The 19,800-nt window shown below is 41.0% G+C and overlaps 2 protein-coding genes and 1 long non-coding RNA gene across 11 annotated transcripts in view; all 3 read left to right on the top strand.

Annotated features, from left to right (window-relative positions):
• LOC134480518 (uncharacterized) overlaps positions 1 to 19,800 on the top strand; it is a 113,072-nt gene that overhangs the window by 90,732 nt on the left and 2,540 nt on the right. The gene's annotated exons all lie outside the window — the stretch shown is intronic.
• Positions 1 to 19,800, top strand: part of LOC134480513 (girdin-like) — a 77,992-nt gene that overhangs the window by 55,652 nt on the left and 2,540 nt on the right. The gene's annotated exons all lie outside the window — the stretch shown is intronic.
• Positions 1 to 19,800, top strand: part of LOC148003384 (uncharacterized) — a 39,025-nt gene that overhangs the window by 16,685 nt on the left and 2,540 nt on the right. For 2 of the 6 annotated variants that reach the window (XR_015629341.1, XR_015629345.1), the window contains exons 2-4: positions 15,467 to 15,625; positions 16,455 to 16,586; positions 17,256 to 17,439. This is a non-coding gene — a long non-coding RNA (uncharacterized LOC148003384). Of the gene's footprint in view, positions 1 to 11,101; positions 11,371 to 14,564; positions 14,739 to 15,466; positions 15,626 to 16,454; positions 16,587 to 17,255; positions 17,440 to 19,800 lie in introns of those variants that run through there. The other 4 variants (XR_015629344.1, XR_015629342.1, XR_015629340.1 and 1 more) reach the window with 3 other exon arrangements.

Here is a 19,800-nt window from a genome sequence, read left to right as displayed (position 1 = left end):
TTTCAGTTTTGTTTTTCTTTTGGATGCTATTGCTGTTTGATGTAAGATCCAAGGCTGAACTTCCATACTGGGCTATGGTTCCAGACATGATTTACAGCCCTATGGCCCTCGGGTTGTTTCCTTTTGATCCTAGAGGTTGATTAATCTTTCCAGCAAGGCTTCCAGTACTTGATAGGATTGTGCTACATGCTGTCAGAGCAGAGTTATACAGAATTCATATGTTGGCCTTCCTCTGACAGTGCTTACCTTTGCCAAGTCCACAAACAGGGCAGCGCTTGGAAAAAACCACTGCAGGCTAAGAAATGATATATGTGGGTCTACCCCTGGCTCCTTGAGAAATGAAAGAGGAATATGGTCTTGGCTTACTGGAAGTCTTATCCCAAGTCTAGGGAAGGGGACTCCCAGAGAGCACTAAGCCTTCTCCTCATCCATCATAGTCTGTATAGCCTGTGGCTTTCATGTGGTCAGTGTGATGACCTCATAATGTTCTAGGTAATTCTGCCATGTTCTGTCTCTATACCTAGACATGACCTCAGGTGTACAGTCACATTGGAAACATAAAAAGCCTTGCATCTGAATTGTGAAATTCAATGTGTGTTATATTTAAAATACCACAATAATTGAGTGGCCATTGCTACAGTAAATATTATTAGGGGGTATCTACCCCACTGTAGATCATTTAGTTCCCAAATAAAAGACACAAACTTTTAGATTTAGAATAAGCCTTAAAGTACTAGAACTGGGCAGACATCAACCCTCTGTGCTATTTTTTCTGCTTCCCTGTCCATAACCCCGAGGTATTGCTTGCCATGCTCTGCCTGGACCACTCCTGTTCTGACAGGCTGGCCCTCATGGCAATACACTCACGATCCACCTACCCTATGGGGTGGTGTCTCCTTCCTTGTCCTCCCATGTCCTTTCTCTCTCCTCGTGGACCCTGCCTGAGTCCCCAGGCCCAGGGAAACTTTGCCCTGTCCCCTCTCTTCTGCCCAGCCCATGTTGTAGGGATTTTATTAACCAATCAGGGATAACATAGGAGGCAAAAAAAAAAAAATCTGGTATACATGAGGATCTCCTTGTCTTGGAGCAACCAGGCGTTAGGGTACAGAATTTAGCATTTGAATATACAGCAGCACAGACCAACCCATTATATGCCGATCTACTTTGTAGTTGGACTCAAAGCTTGGCTCTCACACCCGTTAGATATTCAACCCTGGAGAAGTTATTTTACCTTTGTGTGACTCAATTCCCTTATCTGCACAGTGAGGATGATAACGAGTGTTTAATTCACAGAGTTGTCTTTGGGACTGATGAGTCAATATATTTAGTAGTTAAGTAGTGGCTATCATTGCCAAGGTTTTCCCAAGTCACTTCTAGGAGGTCAACTGACTCCTAGGTGAGTCTTTGGTTACACTGCTTCAGTTTTCTGTTGCTACACTGTCCAAATGGCACCCACTGGTCACACGTGGCTATTTGAGATGAACTAAACTTAGAACTAAAATCTGCATCTTTAGTCACATCAGGCAAACCAGGAGGCAAACAGCCAGCCAGAATCCATAGCCAGAAACACTGCAGATATAGAATATTTCTATCATCTACAAATTTCTCATGGACAGCAGTGGTCTAGGTTCTTGGTGTCTGGTTTTTCCTTCAGGGAGAATTACTTGCTGTACTAATATCCAACGGTTTATTTTTAAAGCAACGTTACCAAAATATGACTTACTCACCCCCAAATTAATCCAGTTCAAGTCTACAATGCAATGGTTCCCCATAAATCTACCCGAGTTCGTCGCTAGACCACGGAACAAAAGAACGAGAGTGTATGCAGTTATGTAAAATGGTATGCAACAGTATTGACCACTGCATAATTATAGTGCACTACTTTTGAATTCTTCAAAATTCAGGCCTTTTATTGATAGTTGTACAAAAATACATTATCCTAGAATTGAGAAAATATTATACAGAATTTCATCTGGACTTTATATTTCATTGAGACTTTAATATTTTTGCATCTTTTGCCAGTATCTTTAGATTCTTTGTAAGAGTTTATTTTGTGGATTTTTTTGCCGATCTGGTCACTATTTGATGCCATTTCAATGTTCTCAGGATTTTGATGAAAATAATACCACAATGATAAAGTGATACTCATTTTCTTGAGCCATTTACATATGTATATACACACATATGGGAAGTTATGTATACATATTTCTATGCTATACTGTGTAGAATACAATTCTATTATACGTCAACATATACAGTTTGCTCAATATGATTTCTGTGAATGTTATCAGTCATGGGGAAATAATAAGAGCCTGAATAAACATGGACAATATTTGCAGAATGCACATAAAATTGAAGATGGTATATAAGCAAAAGTGTGAAGTATATCACTTAGAGCTTTCATATCGAATGCACTTTACAATTTTTAATAGATTAAAAAAATTTAAATCATCTTTACCCAGTTTCATTTTTTTTCACAATGTATCTCCTGGATGATTTGAATTATATATGCTGCTCAAGATCCTTTAAACAACAGTAACCTAATGCCTTAAATGTGTTTCTGATATTTCTATTCACTTGATCACTGTTCAATAATTGTACCAAGTTGATAGCTGTAATTTTTTATCACTTTAAGAATGTAAATTTCATGTGTGTGCATATACTTTTGATCCTAACTCTTTGGAGGCATAGGCAGGTGCATCTCTTTTTTGAGTCAACCTGGTCTACATAGGAAAACCCTATCTTAAAAAAATCAATCAATGAATAAGCAAATAAAAAAAGAATTTAAAACACTTGAAATTAATATGAACACAACCACATCTTTAATAACAATTGATTTTTTTATTGCAGATAATTCATATAATCCAAAATGTTACATAGTGTCATATGGGAACTCAATTTCATCGTAAAATAAACCTGCTTTTCTCTTTTCATTGATTGCTCTTAGTTAACATTTTCATACACATATATAATTTATTCTGATTATTCTCTCCCCCACATCGTCCCATTCCCTCCCCTGTGACTTAAACATATACAGTCTTCTAAATTTAGGTTTCCGATGTCTGATTTCTCTTTCATTTATTATACATTCCTTTACTTTTCCATCTATAGTTTATGATATCTTAATGAGAGCCCACATCCAGCAGGCGAGCCTCAGGGCACAGGGCCATGGTCTTGGGTCTGCACCTTGTTGCCAGCCCCTCACACATATGGCAGCATCACACATATGGCTCCTTCTACCAACCGCCACTAATCACCATTTGGACATTCCATCACAGTGTTCTCAAGAAGAAAGATTGCAAACAAACACGAAAAGAATGAAATTTAAAATCTTTTTTATCAGGCTGGAGAGATGGCTTGGTGGTTTTGCTTATATTGAATTCTGAGTTTCAAAGTTATGTTTCATTTTTCTTTATTGCTTAATGAGGCTTTTTATTAAGTTTTTTAATCACCATTACACACTTAGATGCACAGTGCTAGGATCGTAGTAGGTGCTCATTAAATCACTGATCATTGGGGAGGAGGAATGATAAGAAAGTGTGTATTTTCTGTAAGTTCTGTTAGTTTTGGGAACAGGTGGTTTTAGGTTTACCATCATACTTTGGTATCTTGTCCCACAAAGACAACTTGACAGAACCCCCTTTCTGGCCATTATGTTCAACTTATTTTTCTCTTAATCATTCTTGAAAATCATGGAAGTAGTGTGGAAAATTGATTGTACCTGCAGTATCTCAAAAAAGCCCAGTCTAGATAGGAAGCAGTTATGTTTCTCCATGAGCTGATGTCTTAAAACATCTAGATTTTAGGAATTTGGTGTTGTGTTTTCAAACATACATCTTACAGCATACAGATAATATCGTGATAGAATAAAGGAAGCTTTTGATTTAGCACCAAATTCCCTAAAGCAATGACTACTGCACAGCTCTCTTGGCCATATGAATAGCCGAAATTATATTTCACTCTTTTAAAGAAATAATAAAAGCACTTAAGGTTAAAGCAGAGCCCATGGGAAAAGTTTGCTGTGGTGTTTCTCTTTGGTTTCTTGTGCTCTTTCTAGAGAATGACTTTAAGAAGTCAGGGCGACCGGTCAGGTGGTCAGTGTGGTCAGGCAGTCATGAGCAGATGTTTAAGCGATGTGCTAGGGCCCCATAGGCCAGTGAGCCCAGCTGAGAAGCAGAGTCTAGGCAGTGAGCCAGGCTGAAGAGCACAGGCTAGCCTGTGAGTCTGACTGAAGAGCAGAGGCTAGCCAGTGAGCCAGGCTGAAGAGCAGAGGCTAGCCAGTGAGCCTGACTGAAGAGCAGAGGCTAGACAGTGAGCCTAACTTAAGAGCAGAGGCTAGCCAGTGAGCCTGACTGAAGAGCAGAGGCTAGCCAGGGAACCTGACTGAAGAGCACAGGCTAGCCAGTGAGCCTGAGTGAAGAGCAGAGGCTAGCCAGTGAGCCTGACTGAAGAGCAGAGGCTAGCCAGGGAGGCTGACTGAAGAACAGAGGGTAGCCAGTGAGCCTGACTGAAGAGCACAGGTTAGCCAGTGAGCCAGGCTGAAGAGCAGAGGCTAGCCAGTGACCCTGACTGAAGAGCAGAGGCTAGCCAGTGAGTCTGACTGAAGAGCAGAGGCTAGCCAGTAAGCCAGGCTGAAGAGCACAGGCTAGACAGTGAGCCTGACTGAAGAGCAGAGGCTAGCCAGTGAGCCTGACTGAAGAGCACAGGCTAGCCAGTGAGCCAGGCTGAAGACTGAAGAGTAGTGATTTTAACCTTTATTTATAAGTTCTTCCATTTTCCTAGAATTTCTACAAAGGTTTGCCTCCATAAAATTTGACTTATAAGGTTCTCCTTGCTCTCTTCTTCTTATCTCCTTTCCTCTTGCTCTTATGACACAATAATTTCCTTACTCTCAATGCCTTACTCTCAACGCTATGCCTTTACTTCTAAGTTCTTCTTGAGTTCTGTTCTCTTCAGTTCAGTTCTGTCTAAAAAGCTTTCTCTCTCTTTGTCCTCAGCATTTGTATATCTTTCTGAACACAGCATCACATGGTGAAAAGTTCACCCCAAGTTTGCACAGGAATTCAAATCATAAGTTGGGTAATCAGTTTACGACAGAGAATGTTTACATGCATATCCATGAAGAGTAATCATCAGGATAAACTGTCACCATCTGTCACTGGCTCTGCATGTTCATGGAGAGTTAAAAGCTGTAATTTTTATGAGAAAAGAATAAGTGAAATTGCCTATAGGCAAATCCAGTCAATTATTTACGTTCAGTCCTTGCACCTATAGTAAATCATTAGTTCTCTTTTAATGAACTTTTGTTAATTGGTTTATACCCTCTTAGAATGGGTTCTAATTTGTAGATGCCTGCTTGGTATTGCAGAAGCAATTCACTCGTGAAATTTAAGAAGGAAGAGTTCTCAATGCAATTTTGATTACCAGAGAAAACATAATAGCTGTCCCATTATAAAGGAGCTTAAAATTACTAATCTAATTTTAGGAATACTTATAGAACCATCATAAGAATTAAGAAATCATCTATTTGTCTGTACATCATCAGGCCAAGACAATACATCTTCGTTGCTCTGTGGTGATCTGCTCAAAAGAGTGGGGTAATGAGCATGACAAATACAGAGGCAGATACTTGCAGCCAACCATTCAGCTGAGAGCAGGGTCCCCAATGGAGGAGTAAGAGAAAGGATTGAGGGAGCTGAAGGGGTTTACATTCCCATAAGAACAACACTAAGAAACACCCAGAGCTCCCAGGACCGAAACCACCATCCAAAGAGTACACATGGACAGACCCATGGCTACAGCTGCATATGTAGAAGAGGATGGCCTTCTTGGGCACAAATGGGAGGAGAAGCCCTTGGTCTTGTCAACGCTTGATGTCCCAGTGTAGAGGAAACCAGAACAGGGAGGCAGATAGGCCTGGGTGTTTGGGTGGGTGTGGTAACACCCTCACAGTAGAAGGGGGAGGGGGTTTTATAAGGGGCTTTGTGGAAACCAGGAAAATGGATAACATTCGAAATGTAACAAAAGCCCTCTCTGGGGAAGGGACAGCGGATAAGGTGCTCTGAGCCCCTACTTCCCTGCTGCCTCCCTTTGATCGCGACTGTGGTGCATGGTGTCAGCCTGGGACTCTCCATGGGCTGCTGCTGGCACTGGTCCTGGCGTTCATGCCAAGAGCATGATGAGCAAGGAGCACATTGTTTGTCCCGATTCAGAGCAGGGCGAGTGGCCCCCAGAGAATAAGCACAGCTTCCTGTACGATCATGAGGTCTTCCTGGGCAAGGAGGGCTCCAAGACCTTTGATAGCTAATCCTGGACGAGAGCAGGAGAGGCTGGGGAAAATTGTTGATCCAATTGACAGTGATGAAGGCAGCCTTGTTACTGCTGAGGACCTGAAAGTTTGGATCAAACAGGTACAGAAAAGATACATCAACCAAAATGTGGCTAAACTCTGGAAGGATTATGATAGGGACATAGATGAAAAATCTCCTGGGAAGAATACAAGCAGGCTACCTATGGCTACTACCTGGGAAACCTTGCTGAATTCCAAGATAGCTCTGATCATCACAACTTTAAAAAGTTGCCTCCACGAGATGAGAGGAGGTTTAAGGCCTTGACGGTGACCTGACAGCTACTCAGGACGGGTTCATTGCTTTTCTGCACTAAGAGGATTTAAAACATATGAAGGAGATTGTAGTTCTGGAAACGCTGGAGAATATCGACAAGAACGGGGATGGTTTTGTGGACTAGTATGAGTACATTTTGGACATCTTTTTCTCATGAGGACAATTGCCCTGAGACCGACTGGGTTTTGTCTGGGGAGCAGTTCAATGATTTCCCAGATCTGAACAAGGATGGGAAACTGGATTAGGATGAGATTCACCATTGGATCCTCCCTCAGGACTATGACCATGCACAGGCTGAGGCCCAGCATCTGGTGTATGAGTCAGATAAAAAGAAGGATGAGATGCTGACCAAGGAGGAGATTCTAGACAACTGGACCATGTTTGTGAGAAGCCATGCCACCAATTACAGGGAAGATCTTACCAAAAATCATGATGATCTTTGAAAGAAACTCATCCTCATGTGGCCAACAGTCACATGCTTTCTATTCTGGCTGATTGCTATATTTGTCAAGTATATAGCAGTTGTGTCCCTAAACAATAAGAAACCTTTCTAAAGCTCAAAAAAATCATGCATTACACCACAAACAATAATATTAGGAGACTTAAACACGCCACTTTCATCAATGGACAGATCAGGGAAACAGAAATTAAACAGAGACACAGAAAGACTAACAGTTTATGAAACAAATGGATTTAACATATATTTATAGAACACTCCACCCTAAAACCAAAGGATATACCTTCTTCTCAGCATCCCATTGTACCTTCTCCAAAATTGACCATATAATCGGTCACAAAACCAGCCTCAACAGATACAGGAAGTTAGAAATAATCCCATGCATCCTTTCAAAAAACCACGGACTAAGGCTGCTGATCAATAACAACAAATAAGACAGAAAGCCCACATATACATGGAAGTTGAAGTCAATGACAACTTGGTCATTGGAGACATAAGAAAGAAATTAAACACTTCTTAGAATTTAATGAAAATGAAGATACAACATACCCAAACTTATGGGACACAATAAAAGCAGCGCTAAGAGGAAAACTCATAGCTCTGTATGCCTGCAAAAAGAAACAGGAGAGAGCATATGTCAGCAGCTTGACAGCACACCTAAAAGCTCTAGAAAAAATTAAATAAACCCTAGAGGAGTAGAAGGCAGGAAATAATCAAACTCAGGGCTGAAATCAAACAAGAAGAAACAAAACCGAGTATCAAAAGAATCAGCAAACCCAGGAGCTGGTTATTTGAGAAAATCAACAAGGTACATAAACGCTTAGCCATGTTAACCAGAGGTCACAGAGAGTGTATCCAAATTAATGAAGTCAGAAATAAAAGGGAGACATAACAACAAAATCTGAAGAAATTAAAAAGATCATCAGATCCTACTACAAAAACATATATTCAACAAAACTGGAAAATGTGGAGGAAATGGACAATTTTCTATACAGATTCCAGGTACCACAGTTAAATCAGGAACAAATAAACCATCGAAACAACCCCATAACTCATAAAGACATAGAAACTGCTATTAAACATCTCCCATCCAGGGGCTGGGGATTTAGCTCAGTGGTAGAGCGCTTACCTAGGAAGCGCTAGGCAGGACCTGGGTTCGGTCCCTAGCTCCGAAAAAAAGAACCAAAAAAAAAAACATCTCCCATCCAAAAAGAGCCCAGGACCAGATGGATTTAGTGCAGAATTCTATCAGACCTTCATAGAAGACTTCATACCAATACTGTCCAAACTATTCCGCAAAATAGAAACAGACAGAGCACTACCAAACTCCCTCTATGAAGCCACAATTACTCTTATACCTAAACCACACAAAGATACAACAAAGATAGAGAAATTCAGACCTATTTTATTTATGAATATTGATGCAAAAATGCTCAATAAAATTCTTGCAAACTGAATCCAAGAACACATCCAAACAATCATCCATCATGGTCAACTAGGCCTCCTATCAAGGATGCAGGGATGGTTTAATATACGGAAGTCCATCAATGAAATTCATCATATAAACAAAGTCAAAACCACATGATCATTTCATTAGATGCTGAGAAATCATTTGACAAAATTCATTACCCTTTCATTAATAAAGTCCTGGAAAGATCAGGAATTGAAGGCCTGAATCGAAATATAGGAAAATGCAAAATACATCAAACCTGTACCTAACATCAAACTAAACTTAGAATATTGAAGGAATCCCACTAAAATCAGGGACTAGACAAGGCTGCCCACTCTTTCCCTACTTAAGTACAATATGGTACTTAACGTCCTAGCCATAGCAATCAAACAATGAAAGTAGGTCAAAGGGAAAAAATTAGAAGGGATGAAGTCAAAACACTAATATTTGAAGATGATATGATAGTCTACTTAAGCAACACCAAAATTCCACCAGAGAACTACTTAACCTGATCAACAACTTCAGCAAAGTGGCCGAGTATAAAATTAACCCAAACAATTCAGTAGTCTTCCTCTACTCAAAGGGTAAACAGGCTGAGAAAGAAATTAGGGAAATGACACCCTTCACAACAGTCCCAAATAATATAAAATAACTTGCTGTTACTTGAACCAAGCAAGTAAAAAATCTGTATGACAAGAACTTCAAATCTCTGAAGAAATTGAAGAAGATCTCAGAAGATGGAAAGATCTCCCATGCTCATAGATTGGCAGGATGAATATGGTAAAAAATGGCCATTTTGCCAAACACAATCTACAGATTCAATGCCATCACCAACAATATTCCTACTCAATTCTTTATAAAGGTAGAAAGTGCAATTTGCCGTCATTTGGTATAACATAAAACCCAGGATAGCAAAACTATACTCAACAATAAAAGACCTTCTGGGGGAATCACCATCTCTGACCTCAAGCAGTATTACAGAGCAATAGTTTGTATGGTATTTGCATACAGACAGGCAGCTCAGTGGAACATAATTGAAGACACAGAAATGAACCCACACACCCATGGTCACTTGATCTTTGACAAAGGAGTTAAGACATCCAGTGGAAGAAAGGTAGCAGTTTTAACAAATAGTTCAACTGGAGGTCAGCATGTAGAAGAATGCAAGTTGACCCATTCTTATTACCCTGTACAAAGCTTAAGTCCAAGTGGATCAAGGGCCTCCACATCAAACCAGATACACTAAAATTAATAGAAAAAAAGTAGGGAAGAGTCTCGAAGACATGAGGACTAAGGAAAATTTCCTAAACAAAATACCAATGGCTTATGCTTTAAGATCAAGAATCGACAAATGGGGGGAACCTCATAAAACTGAAAAGCTTCTGTAAGGCAAAGGAGAGTGTCATTCACACAAAAAGGCAACCAACAGATTGGGAAAGTATTTTTACCATTCCTGCATCTGATAGAGGGCTAATATCCAAAGTATACAGAAAACACAAGAAGTTAGAGTACAGTGGGCCAAACACCCCTGTTAATAAATGGGGTACGGAGCTAAAGAAAACATTCTCAGCTGAGGAATATCGAATAGCTGAAAAGCACCTAAAGAAATGCTCAACATCCTTAGTCATCAGGGAAGTGCAAATCAAAACAACCCTAAGAATCCACCTCACACCAGTCAGGATGGCTAAGATCAAAAACTCAGGTGACAACAGAGGCTGGGGAGGACGTGGAGAAAGAGAAACACTTGTCCATTGTTGCTGGGATGGCAAACTGGTACAAGCACTCTGGAAATCAGTCTGAAGGTTCCTCAGAAAATTGGATATTGCACTACCTGAGCACACAGCTATACCTGTCCTGGGCATATACCCAAAAGATTCTCCAACATACAACAAACACATATGATCCACTATGTTCATAGCAGCCTTATTCATAATAGCCAGAAGCTGGAATGAACCCAGATGCCCTTCAACAGAGGAATGGATTCGAAAAATGTGGTACATCTACACAAAGGAGTACCACTCAGCTATCAAAAACAATGACTACATTCAATTCATAGGCAAATGGAAAGAACTAGAAAATATCATCCACAGGGAGGCAATCCAATCACAGAAAAACACACTTGGTATGTACTTGGGAGCAATGGCCTCGAATCACTCCATTATTGATGTTATTATTATGGTTAGCATTAAGTATGACTGGGTTCATGGAAAAACCCAGCCAGCTGCAGAAGACTAATACAAATGTGGTGGTCAAGATGAATAATCATATGATAACGTGTGACGTTAAGATACCCAAAGTCATGACCTGTAACCTTTCTGAAAAACCAACATCATGCTGTCTAATAGATATGACAAACCTGTGACCTTTTTGACTACCTGTCAACATCAGCGGATTCCCTGACCACATGAATATTGTGTCCTTGGCGTGGGTAAATATTTCTTACTTCTCTCCCCTCTCTGTTACCCTTTTTATGGTACAAATTCAGCATTGGGGAAAAATAAAATTGTCACCTTGATCAGACTCTTCTCTTGGCATCCTTCTTCATATCTCTTATCCCTCATTCTCTTCCAGATTCTCAGCACCCCTCGTTGACAGTATGTACTCATTGATAAGTGGATATTGACCAAAACCTCAAATTACCCAAGATGCAATCTACAGATCTCAGGAAACTCAAGAAGAAGGATGACCAAAGTGCAGATGCTCCCACTCCTTCTTAAAATGGGAAACAAAAATATCCATAGGAGGGTATATGGAGGCCAAATCTAAAGCAGAGACCGAAAGAACAGCCATTCAGAGTCTGCCCCACATGGGGCCCATATATATACATCCACCAAAACTAGGTAAGTTTGATGAAGCTAAAAAGTGCTTACTGAAAGGGACAGAATATGCATCTCCCCTGAGAGACACATCCAAGGCATGTCAAATAAAGAGGTCAGTGCTGGCAGTAAACTACTGACCTGAGAACAGGACGCCCTTTATGGGAATTAGAAGAAGGATTCAAAGAGCTGAAGGGCTTGCAACCCCATAAGAACAGCAATGCCAACCAAATAAACCACTAGCAAAAGACTATACGTGGACTGACCCAGGGGTCCAACTGCATATGTAGGAGAGAATACCCTTGTTGGGGCACCTGTGGAAGGGGAAGCCCTTGTTCTTAACAAGGTTGGACGCTGACTGCAGGGAAATGTCCGGGAAGGGGTTTCTAAGTGGCATGGATTGGGGGACCATACATATGGGAGAGGGCATGGCAGGGGGGCTTATGGACCAAAAGCTGGGAAAGGGAATAACGTTTGAATAAAACATATATATCTATTAAAAAAACTGAAATTTAAAAAAATGATACTAATACCAAAAAATAATCAAAAAATGTGAATAAGACAGAAATTTTAGGTTTTGGAAAAAGATGAATGCCAGGTATTTGAAAAACTGTATGACCATGGTAAACACTTTAATATACTTGAGAAATTTTTTACATGTTAATGAACTGCATCTTTTTTTTAAATAGTGAATGGAAATACAGTCCCTTCCTGGCTGTGAGGCTAGGTATCCACATGTAGTGGAATTTATTATTTGTTGGTCCTGAATCTTTGAGTCTGCTTCTAACACAGCTTATGCCAAGGAAACTAGGCCAAGGTGATGTCTAAGCCATTGACCAAACTATCTGGACTAACAATTACATGTGAAATCCCACCTTGTAAATGGGAGGAGAGGAATAAAAGATACCTTTGAGGATTTGAAAAAGATGAAATGTACCCAAAAAAATCCAATAAAAAGTTTAAAATAAAAATAACTTAGGAAATACAAAATACTGGGGTGCCATTCCACAATCATGATGTGTTTCTTCTTTGATAGCTTACAGGTTAATTTACTTCTCTATAACTGTTTTCTTATTTCAAAGTAAGTAATGGCATCATCTCTGGAGTGATGGTGAGAACAAAAGCTTTGCCGAACTTGAATAATCGATCCCTCCCGAGCATGTGCTTAACATTCTAAGCACAGGGAAATTTCCTGAGGGGATTAAAAATCAAAATCCAAACATAAAACAGGAACAACAACGATGTAAAAACATTCTGCACTCTGGGTATGAAGGCATGTTGCAACTTTAATCAGCTTTGTAGGTATTTCTAATAAACACACAAAGAAACAAAAATCCTATCACAGTCCTAGCAGTTGCATCCAACAAAGAGAGAGCTGTGAGGTAGTGCGTGCTGCTTCTTTCCCCAGATACCCCTGGGCCACAGGTCTGCACCCAGTGAGCTGGACCAAGAGCAGCCAGGTTGAAATTCCTGCTGCCATGGCAGGATTCTGCAGGAACATTTCCCTTTGACAACAAGGAACCTGTGTGGAGGAGACCTCTTGGTGACTCATCAAGGACTCTACGTTCCTATTCTACAGGGAGAAGCCCTGCCAGGTCTTTGGCAAGACCAGCCAGTTGTTTGGGGAAGTCTCTGGTCCTGTGGCAGAGGGCGAGGAATGGCAGAAAGAATAGCAGCTCCACTGAGAGCAAAGGCTACCCCTTCTAGGCCTATGACCTCCTAATTAATTTATCTTTTCACCCGATGCCCTATTCACATTTTCTTACTATCATACAACTGTGATCTTGAGGAGCAGCTGGGCTCTTGTTTTCTTAATCAGTTCTTTGTTGTCACAGACGTTTTTAACTTACTCCAGCCCCTGAGACTTATTCATACCTTCTGTATGCAGTAGGACCCTTGGTGGGACTGTCATCTCAAAAATAGAAGGTTCGGTAATCCAAAGATTGGACTCCAGTTTACCTCAGGCCAGGAAAGAAGTCAGCCACCATTAGTAAAAGAGCAAGGGAAAAATTACATAGCAAAAACAAGTGCCTTAATTAGAAGAAAAGATCCTCAACTTCTAAGGCCTGCACATCTGCACCCCTCTCTTCTGAGCTTTGTATAGTGATGTTGTATAACTCCAGATGGTAGTAAAAGGCAGAGTTCTTCCCAGAAAGGTCAGACATGATTTTCACTCTTACATCTCTGAGGTGGGGTGGCATTATAGCACACATTCATGTTGAATTATTATAACACCTATGATAAGAAGACAGAATCCATATATCACAATGCCAAATAGACTCCCGCCTGAACGTATGGACCCATTAAAATTGAGGTTCAACCTGAACTCAGGCCATTCCACTCCCTTCCCATCCTCCTGATTCTTATGTTTGCTACAAGTAAAAGATCATGGTGTAGTCCCCAACATTCTCATGCCTAGACTTGTCTATTCACGAATAATGATATTGGAGAAGTGATGGCTATATAGTTACAATGTAGTAACACAAGGTCCAGGTTGACCTTTGCTCACTGATGTCCAATTTAATTGTCTTGTTATATTTGAGAAAGGGAGGATGTCCTACATAATATATAAAACGCACAGAAATTTATTATTTTATATATGCCCTGTAGTTGGACCCTATGTTCCCAAGTAAAAGGAGTTTTTATTGCAAAAAATAGGATTATAGACCATTGATTTTGTGAAATACATGGATATGTAAATGGAAACAATGTCGGCTTTCAAGGACTGCACAATAAGCACATATTTCCAGGTTTTATACACTCAGAGGTATAGAAGAAATATATTGGCCTCTAGAAAAAGGGAAAAGCTTAGGAATCGAAATGTGTGTAACATGCATTCTCTCGAGTAGTAGATTTACTTTTAAGAAAAATCTCCCTCCTCCTTGGTCCCTAGAGATTTGGGTGCTAAGAAAAATCTGTTCTCCAATTCAGGGTTGTAAGCAACCCTCCCCAGCAAAAGCATTGTTGACTTCTAATGAAGCAGAGAGACATATCTAGCTTTGAAATAGAGGTTGCCAAATGGTATTCCCAGTGACACATGGGAGACTGGAGGAAAGGGTCCCCACATAAATTCATCAGTGTGGGGAGAGCTGGTTAGTAGGTAGGCCATAGAATTTTCCAGTGACATCACCAGTAAGCCCTTCACTGGACACTCTATTGTATCTAAGAGATCCCTAGAATCTTCTGTGATGTCGCCAGTGTTGTGGTGACACCAACTGCCTTTGGGATATTACTTCAGTTCCCTTTGGGTTCACAAGCAGGCATGTTTCGCCAGCTGCTCAGGCTATTTCGGAAGGAAAGTGTTGATCAAGGAGAGACCGCACCAGGTCAGAGGGAAGCTGACCCCCTCTCTAGTGAAACAGGAAGGAGGAAATCATTCTGGGGAAGGCTTGGTGAGTCGTGGGCAGAGTTGGGGAACATCCTCAAGGAGGTAGGTTTGAGATGTGCCTTCTAAGACTAGGCCTTACAATCAGGAGCCTTGGGATTTTTCAAAGGCAAACCAAGAGTCAGGAGTTCCTGATCTTTAAATTGAGAGAAAGCCAGAAAGTTGTAAGACTTCAGTGTCTTTTCTTGAAGCTTTTTAACTGTGAGTGTCAATGATTGGCAGGAAGAGGCACTGTGAGATTAACAATGTGACCATCCATGTTTGGGAGTTGAAGCACTTCATCCTCTAGATTACTGTAGGTTACATAAGTCTCTGATGGCAAGAACAAAGAAGGATGCACACCTACTCATGAATTGAGTACTCAGACACTTTGGGCTGGACCACACTTGGTTAGAGCTTGATGGTGCTAAGCATTATGAAGTCATTATGAACTTCAGGATTATCTGCACCACATCTGATATGAGATAACAATGTCGCAGATGTTTATGTCTCAGTCAGATTATAACTTTCACTGCCGGGGGTTGTGTAATAGTGCGTGTGGCACGTGTATGGCATTAGAGGTTGGGAAGAGGGACATAGCTTAAGAATCAACCTTTAAGAAAGCTTTTCTGCTCTTTCAGGGATTAACCCAGTCTCTACCATTTCCCCTTCCTCAACCTCCTTTTCGGATTCAGAATGATCTATTCTGCCCATTGGTTCAAATATGCAAATTCACTTGGGTTTATCTGTCTACAGGTTTTGGTAGGGAGGCATCATCCCAAAATGTCATCGATAGCAAGAGGAGTGTCTAAAGGAACTGGAGGAACTCAAATTTGAAATCCAGAAGTGTCAATTCGAGAGGGATGATCTTTATCAAATCCTGGATCTTTATATCTATGATGAGTGGGACCACAGGTAGTCATTATGCCCAGTAACCTGTTCACTGTCTTGCGCTCTCTCTCTTCTACCTCAAGATTTACTCATAGCACGAGAAAGTTTCACATCTCATCCTGGATTTTAAGGAGATTTGGCAGGCATTTGCTTGTGAGATAAGCTAGGTGCTGTGTGTTTAGGGTCAACCTCTTTTGTACTTGACCCTGAGCCTCTTGGATTAGCATTGGTTCTGTCAACAGCTAGAAGGACCTGGTCACACTTGCTGCAACTGTGTGTGTGTGAATGAAATGCCTGCACGTCATCACTCTTTCCTCTGAATTTGTTCATTATACACTGATTCTATGGCACCTCCATGGATGTAGTTGGCATTCTAAATGTGTTTGGATATGGGTTGCTATGTATGTATGTTGAAGTATATGTGGTGTTTTACTCAGGATCAGGAGGTCTGGGACCTTTGATGGGGTATGAGGATTTGTTTGATCAACACTTTGCAGGTCATGATAGTGATGAGTACGTGGAGGCCCCCACTGATCAACAGAGCACTTTGCTCTGTCTGTATACCTTGGTGGCACCCAGGACTCTCCCGAGGGGAGGAGGTGCTATAAATCCTCTTCCTGGTCAAACTTAGTTATGCCCTCTGGGAATTCATGTAAGGATAGAAACCAAGGATTGAGTATACCTGCTTTCAAAACAAGAGAAATGTCATCTTTTTGAAATTTTTTATTATATATTTTTATATTATATTTATATATTATTATATATTATATATTTTATTATATATTTTTATTTACATTTCACCTAATTCTGAGTTCAAAACATTATTTGTTCCTTTGGCCATGACCTAACCCAGGCTGCATGTCGAATTGCCAGTCCTTCAATCCGAACATGAGATGAGAATGATGGCTATGCAAATGATGACCAACTCAATAAGTGATGCCATGGAGAGGTACAAGGAGCTCATACAAGTGAACAGTTCCTACCGGTGAGTCGCTGACAGAGATGAGAACCCAGCACTAGGCACGGAATGCTTCTGTCCTGTATGACTTTGAACAAAAGTCAGGGCTCTGGTTCTGTAGTGTCTGACTCTTAACAAGAAGCCTGCCTCCTGTCAAGGGTCTTGGATTTGTAGCTCTTGGACTCAGTTGTCGTACATGTGAAGGGTGTAGAAGACACTCCAATTGTTATTTTCCCCGTTAAAGATCCTCTAGATAGAAAAGGTTTGCACCATGATGGGAATATCAATCAACTCTGAATCTCTAGGACTCTGACAGGAGATTTAAAGATCTGTGATCCATGAGAAACACATGGAAAGATTGTATAGCTATTGGGTCTTCAACTACCCCTCAGAGGGGCTTTCCCCACAACGTGAAGATGGTTTCACCATACCATGGACATACGAGCTCCCTTATGGACCATCTCTTCTTCCTTGATTTATATAAACCGTCTTAGTGTCAGGATTTTCAGAAGTACGTTGATTCATGTGGAATGTGGATTCTGGATTTGACCTCCTCTAATTGGTGCTAACCTGCATAGTGTGGCTCTATTCTGGGGATTTCTGAGGATGAGGACCCTTGAAGGGATGATTGTACTTGCAGGAGTGACAGGCAAATAGAAGCTGGCTGGGATTTACCATTTTTTGTTTGTGGTTCAGCATCAGGCAATCCCAGCTCCTGCGTGAACAAGCTCAATTGGAGAACAATATACAGATTTTGCTGAATGAGAAGAGAAAACTGCTGGTGGAGCAGACTGAACTGCCAGCATCCTCTGTGGAGGCAAAGAAGCTCTTTGAAGAGGCCGGAATGAACATCTGTGACCCCAGAGCCAAGCAACAGCAGGTAGGGTTAGGCCTCAGGGTCAGGTTGTCCTCATGTCTTACCATAATCATAGACAAACCAATGTAACTGTCTATTGACTGATCCATGTCCTGACCTAGGTCTCATCCAAGTGTTCATTCATGTAATGGTTTACAAGGCTTTTTGAGGAGATAGCCCCTTTTCAAGAAACTGCATGTTTGGAAAGAAAATGCTCCTGCTCTTCGAGAATCTGCACTTCATTAAGGGAGATAGGTTGATCACACATCACAGCACTACATGCCATTATGTATGTAGGGTGCTATGTGGGAGCCCCTCTTTAGACTAGAACAGGGCTTTGAGGGATGAAGCAAAAGCCTGGAGCTCATTTTATTTTCAGGATCGTGTGAGACTCAGGAAGTAAGTAGTTTTCAAGGAGGAGAGCCTGGTGGAAATGCCAAAGAAATGGTTCTCATTGTCATTTGTGGTGGCTTTTGTTCTTCCTCCCCTCATGTCCCTGTATATGAAGATGGTGACTTCATGCTTCATAGATCTTGGGTAACTACAGAGCCTGTGTATCAGTATGTCAATCCTGTCTTATTTGAGTGCCCCTGAGAGTTTATAACTGGGCCTTACAACCTGAAGCTGGTTAGAAGAGCAAGGATGTGGAAAAGGTTTCTCAAAGGCTGAGGGTAGGCATGAGAGATTTGAGACTTCAAGAACAAAGTTATCCGTATATACCCCCAATTCTCACCAAGAAAGGTGCATTGCTGTGCTGACCTGCATCTTAGGGAGCATGCGGGGAGGCCAGTTCATGACATGCAGTTTTGTCCAGTCATTATCTAACTTAGTCCTTTAAGCCTAGGTCTCAACAAACATGAAGCTTCCTGTTTTATGGTGGCCAGCAGTCTTTGCATCATTCGTCCAGTTCCAAGTGGAGCCCCCTCTCTTATTTGTCTCAACACATTCTTAAACCATTCACCTATTTTAAAAATAAGGATTAGATTTCTTCACTTTACCTGAACAGAGTTATCCCCCGGGAAGATTCTGGATTGTCTTATTGGCTTCACCATGATCTTGCATTGAATCCTAGAGTGCAACCCTCTGCTGACATTGCTTGCTGACTATATCATGGGCACTGCATTCTTTCAGGATAGATTCCCTCTCAATATTGTACACAGTGCTGCATTTCAGAAAATTCACTGTATGTTATTTATTTAGCCTTTTTCTGACTGACATTGAGGTTGTTTTAATACCACAGGAACTCTAATGTGATCAAATGTTCCTCGGAACTGACCATGAGTTACTGTCTTCTCTGGTGCTTCCAAAGTCTTCTATGAAGGAAACAGGGTAGTTTTAGTGAGGGGCCTATGATGAGTCAGCATAGAACTTGATGGAGTCTTTTCCTAGAAATTTCTCTCTTGGGGATTTGATGTTGTGTTGTTTAGGCTATCTGTGCAGAACATGTAACTTACTTGTCGGACCAGCAAGTTTCTGCATAGAAAGATTTCCTGAAGTGGAAATGAGTACAGGTCAGGGCAGCACATATTGCTTGAGTCTAAGAGACTTGTACACAGCATTGTTCCCACTAATTCCTCACTCAACAGGAAATGTGCTGCATAAGAGCAAAGTTTTCATTTGTGCATGCGAGTGTGTATCTGTGTGTCTGTGTTTGTGTGTGTGTTTGTGTGTGTGTGTGTGTGTGTTTGCAGTAGTGAACGTGTGTTTCCCTGATTTTCCAAGTTTCATGAGAAAAGTACTCTAAGCGTTCACTTTACATCCATGAAACATGAAATAGAGCTGCCCAGTCATTTGGCATCTCCATCTAGCTCTGTACAGCAAAAGGACACTTAAATTACTAATTTATTCTGTTTCCAAAAATTTCAGAAGAGAATTATCTTGTGAAGTCTGGGGGAGGAGTGGAAATATGTTCAAGTGAGTCGTGTTTCACAGGGGTAACAAATGGTACAGGCCTAGAGCTTGCAGGTCCCTTTTTGTTATGGTGTAGAAGCAGGACAATAAAATCCTTTAGAAATGCAACCCCCAAAAAGAGGACACAAAAACACCTGTAAAGTTAGATATTCAAGTGATTACGGGCAAAACTACTGATCTGCATTGAAATCCTTTGGAGCACATCAAAGGAATGGAGTACTGGGAGGTAAGGGCAAGGCTTCTCTAGAAAAATCCATGAGTTTATTCTGCTTCTCTGTTCTTTGTGAATTGTGAAAGCCCACTTGAAGGTTGTGTCACTCACTGTGTCTTCTCCAAGGTTGCTTTCGACATTGCCTGCTACCATTTCTTTCCAGCTACCTTGGCACTCTACAACTTCCCCTGGGAGTTGGCTTGGATTTTATTCATTGAGAATTTGAGTTGCTTGGAATTGTATCGTCATCCAGAAAAAGTCCC

This window comes from Rattus norvegicus, chromosome 9 (assembly GCF_021556685.1).
Source record: "Rattus norvegicus strain SHRSP/BbbUtx chromosome 9, alternate assembly SHRSP_T2T, whole genome shotgun sequence".
Taxonomy (NCBI): domain Eukaryota; kingdom Metazoa; phylum Chordata; class Mammalia; order Rodentia; family Muridae; genus Rattus; species Rattus norvegicus.
Note: the sequence above shows the minus strand (reverse complement) of the source record. Positions and strands in the feature narration are given on the sequence as shown.